This window comes from Schistocerca piceifrons, unplaced genomic scaffold, assembly GCF_021461385.2.
Source record: "Schistocerca piceifrons isolate TAMUIC-IGC-003096 unplaced genomic scaffold, iqSchPice1.1 HiC_scaffold_940, whole genome shotgun sequence".
In the NCBI taxonomy this organism is placed as follows: Eukaryota; Metazoa; Arthropoda; class Insecta; order Orthoptera; family Acrididae; genus Schistocerca; species Schistocerca piceifrons.
In genome coordinates, this window is record NW_025729213.1 from 7,501 (window position 1) to 12,500 (window position 5,000).

The following is a 5,000-nucleotide window of genomic DNA, read 5'->3' on the forward strand; positions in this document are numbered from 1 at the left end:
GGGGAACAATTGCAAGCCCCAATCCCTAGCACGAAGGAGGTTCAGCGGGTTACCCCGACCTTTCGGCCTAGGAAGACACGCTGATTCCTTCAGTGTAGCGCGCGTGCGGCCCAGAACATCTAAGGGCATCACAGACCTGTTATTGCTCAATCTCGTGCGGCTAGAAGCCGCCTGTCCCTCTAAGAAGAAAAGTAATCGCTGACAGCACGAAGGATGTCACGCGACTAGTTAGCAGGCTAGAGTCTCGTTCGTTATCGGAATTAACCAGACAAATCGCTCCACCAACTAAGAACGGCCATGCACCACCACCCACCGAATCAAGAAAGAGCTATCAATCTGTCAATCCTTCCGGTGTCCGGGCCTGGTGAGGTTTCCCGTGTTGAGTCAAATTAAGCCGCAGGCTCCACTCCTGGTGGTGCCCTTCCGTCAATTCCTTTAAGTTTCAGCTTTGCAACCATACTTCCCCCGGAACCCAAAAGCTTTGGTTTCCCGGAGGCTGCCCGCCGAGTCATCGGAGGAACTGCGGCGGATCGCTGGCTGGCATCGTTTATGGTTAGAACTAGGGCGGTATCTGATCGCCTTCGAACCTCTAACTTTCGTTCTTGATTAATGAAAACATACTTGGCAAATGCTTTCGCTTCTGTTCGTCTTGCGACGATCCAAGAATTTCACCTCTAACGTCGCAATACGAATGCCCCCGCCTGTCCCTATTAATCATTACCTCGGGTTCCGAAAACCAACAAAATAGAACCGAGGTCCTATTCCATTATTCCATGCACACAGTATTCAGGCGGGCTTGCCTGCTTTAAGCACTCTAATTTGTTCAAAGTAAACGTGCCGGCCCACCGAGACACTCAATAAAGAGCACCCTGGTAGGATTTCAACGGGGTCCGCCTCGGGACGCACGAGCACGCACGAGGCGGTCGCACGCCTTCAGCTCGCCCCACCGGCAGGACGTCCCACGATACATGCCAGTTAAACACCGACGGGCGGTGAACCAACAGCGTGGGACACAAATCCAACTACGAGCTTTTTAACCGCAACAACTTTAATATACGCTATTGGAGCTGGAATTACCGCGGCTGCTGGCACCAGACTTGCCCTCCAATAGATACTCGTTAAAGGATTTAAAGTGTACTCATTCCGATTACGGGGCCTCGGATGAGTCCCGTATCGTTATTTTTCGTCACTACCTCCCCGTGCCGGGAGTGGGTAATTTGCGCGCCTGCTGCCTTCCTTGGATGTGGTAGCCGTTTCTCAGGCTCCCTCTCCGGAATCGAACCCTGATTCCCCGTTACCCGTTACAACCATGGTAGGCGCAGAACCTACCATCGACAGTTGATAAGGCAGACATTTGAAAGATGCGTCGCCGGTACGAGGACCGTGCGATCAGCCCAAAGTTATTCAGAGTCACCAAGGCAAACGGACCGGACGAGCCGACCGATTGGTTTTGATCTAATAAAAGCGTCCCTTCCATCTCTGGTCGGGACTCTGTTTGCATGTATTAGCTCTAGAATTACCACAGTTATCCAAGTAACGTGGGTACGATCTAAGGAACCATAACTGATTTAATGAGCCATTCGCGGTTTCACCTTAATGCGGCTTGTACTGAGACATGCATGGCTTAATCTTTGAGACAAGCATATGACTACTGGCAGGATCAACCAGGGAGCTGCGTCAACTAGAGCTGAGCAGCCGGCCGCCCGGGAGTGTGTCCCGGGGGCCCGCGCGAACACGCAAGCGTCCGCTCAATCATTCTGCAAACAGGAGGAGGCTGAGCTCCCCTGCACAATACACCTCGAAACCCTCTCAGGTCCCGGCGGCGCGCAGCGCCGTCCCAAGTACTTGGTCGGGTTCGAGAGAGGCGCAATCGCCCGGAGTTAGGCGAGTAGACGCTTTCGGTGCGACCACCCGTGCTCCCAACTGAGCTTGCCGCTGCCGACAGAGGCCCGGGAGCGTGCTGTCGTGGCATTGCCGGCGGGAGACAACACGCGCCACCTACGGTGACCGGCAGCTCCAACGCCAGCGCCACAGAAGGACAAAAGCCCCACTTGGGTGCCGAAGCGAACTCTCCCAGCACAGCGCACGCGCCAACACATCCGCACAGCTGCGATACAAACCACCAGCGAGAACCGCTGGGGCGACCGAGCAGCAGACGGCGTCGCGGCGCCGAGCGCCGGGCGGCGGCGCATCCTCAACGCACACAGTCCTCAATCGGACCAGCACACTGAAGATGTCCACCGCGCTTCGCACCGGGCCCGCGAGGACCTACTTTGGCCGCACGGCGCCGCGCGCAGGGTGCGCCGGCGCGCAGCTGCGACGCCTGCCGCGTCCGTCGGCCGGCGCGCCTGCCACTGGCCGCCCCCACCAGCCGGCTGTAGCGCGTGCGCCCACGCACCGCGCGGCCAGCACGCCGGGAGGCGCCCCCTCACCGGCCGGGGACGGTCCCACCCAGCCACCGCCGCGTATCGCTTCACACCCAGATGCCGTTCAGTTTCGTCGGCATGGTGGGTATCGCTGGAACAACCGGTTAGTACCTCAACCTATCGTCGCCATCACCGATTCACCCCTAGCGAGAACAACCGCACCACAACAGGTTACCATTTGTTCATTTGCGTAACTTCACCAGAAAACGCAGGCGTCCATCGCCATTTGCAACTTCAACGATTATTGCATGCCTGTGTCAGGTGTCACGCCACACTACGTCTGCCCACATACACGCAACAAAATGTGCACGCCTAGACAATACGTGGAAGGTGGCCCCCGTACGTATGCGATGTCCATTGCTCGAACGACTGTCAACCGGCCTCTGTAGCATGTCGCAGATATGGAACGCGGTGCACCATGCCATCACGGTGTGTGAGGAGAGACGACTAGGTCCGAATACATCAACAGACAGCTCATGCTGATCGCCATCCACGGCGTCCGTTCCTCCCACACGTCTCTATGGCGTACCACACTGCAATCCAGCTCTCATAGGGAGACGACACGTAGCTGCGTGCACAATATTTGCACTGTATGGTCCGCCGTTTTTGGGCGCAGTCGTTGTGCGGTCACACATGTGCCACGATGTATCATTCAGTACATAAGGACGAATGTGCAGTACAGATTGTGGTTCACGCGTACGACATCAGCGGACAGTTGACACAGGCCGCACCACAACGTAGCCTGAGTACGTCGCATGCGAAGGGCATTGAACATGCAAACTTCTCACCAACCAGCTTGCGAAGGCAGGGGGCAAGGTGGGGACGTGGGGAGGGGCGGCATGTACGTCCTGCTGCCATCCACATTACAGTGTACAGCAGGAGCATGTGGAAAGTGAGCAAGACTTGCAAGGTGTTTAACATGAAGCGATACACAGGGGTGCGGGCAGTGCGAGTAGCGAACTATATTGCGAGGGTTGCGGGTGGGCAACACTACAGTAATTGAACGAGTCGTATAACAATTACAGAGCAGGTTTAGGCGACAACGTGGGTTACGTTAAGGCGACAACATGGGTTAGGTTAAGGCACAACATGGGTTAGGTTAAGGCACAACATGGGTTAGGTTAAGGCACAACATGGGTTAGGTTAAGGCACAACATGGGTTAGGTTAAGGCACAACATGGGTTAGGTTAAGGCACAACATGGGTTAGGTTAAGGCACAACATGGGTTAGGTTAAGGCACAACATGGGTTAGGTTGAGGCACAACATGGGTTAGGTTAAGGCACAACATGGGTTAGGTTGAGGCACAACATGGGTTAGGTTGAGGCACAACATGGGTTAGGTTGAGGCACAACATGGGTTAGGTTAAGGTACAACATGGGTTAGGTTAAGGTACAACATGGGTTAGGTTAAGGTACAACATGGGTTAGGTTAAGGTACAACATGGGTTAGGTTAAGGTACAACATGGGTTAGGTTAAGGTACAACATAGGTTAGGTTAAGGTACAACATAGGTTAGGTTAAGGTACAACATAGGTTAGGTTAAGGTACAACATAGGTTAGGTTAAGGTACAACATAGGTTAGGTTAAGGTACAACATAGGTTAGGTTAAGGTACAACATAGGTTAGGTTAAGGTACAACATAGGTTAGGTTAGGTTAGGTTAGGTTACACGTTGTTGTACGGAAAGGTGTAGGGGGGGGGGGGGGCGGGGGCGGCAGGTTCGTTGATAGTGATTATAGTAAGTGAATGCTTGTGACATGATCAGATTTGTCACGTCAGGATGCACCTTTGGCTTATTAGAGGCGGCGCTCCAATTCTATGCTTGTGTGAGACCTGTGTCTTTGACTCATGTCATTGTTTGTGCGCTGTGACAGGAGGTACTATTGTGATGTTGGGTGCACCGTTGTATAGGACATGTGTGGGTGTTGGTGCCTGGTCTGCGCAATGGTGGATGTCGAAAGGCTGGGATATTGTATTTTCCGCACGGACCTCCTGGTCTGGTTGTGATAGTGTGGATTGTGTAATGTGGCGGAGAAGATGCACTGGATGTTGTTCCATGCTGGTGCTTACATATTGTATGTGCGCCTGTTAGAAGCAGAGAGTGGTGCGTGATCAGAGTGTCTGGCTGACGTGTGGTTCCCATTTTGGGCAGACTCTTTCAGCATGTATACGGACAGTTGTGTATATTTGCTGTAGTTTGATGGCTCTGCATTGATTACTAATCAGCGCCGTGTGTACGGGTAATCTGGTTCCAGTCCAAAATGTTCCATCTGTGTACATTAGTGACAAAGACTCCCCCCATGCAGTGGGGCTCGGTCTGTTATAACTCTTCCGCGTAATATATTTGCCCCACGTTTTTGCGACTGCGAGTGCGAGTGCAACGCGCATGGGGACCGACATGCTGATGGCTCGGTATCGGACGCCGTACAGTGAGCAACGCGATCGCGTCTCTCGCTCGTAAGTGGTACAGGTCGCGGCTCATGTATACGGACAGCGGGAATGTCGCATATTGGAAATAACTCTTCATGAAACGCAAGTTATAGGGGTGGATTGCACTTTACGAGTGCGGGAAACG

At 53.7% G+C, this 5,000-nt stretch overlaps 1 non-coding gene across 1 annotated transcript in view; it reads right to left on the reverse strand.

Annotated features, from left to right (window-relative positions):
* LOC124772459 overlaps positions 1-1,671 on the reverse strand; it is a 1,909-nt gene extending 238 nt beyond the window's left edge. Inside the window, exon 1 of the ribosomal RNA XR_007014044.1 lies at positions 1-1,671. This exon is cut by the window's left edge and continues 238 nt beyond it. This is a non-coding gene — a ribosomal RNA (small subunit ribosomal RNA).
* Between the last annotated feature and the right edge of the window lie 3,329 nt (positions 1,672-5,000).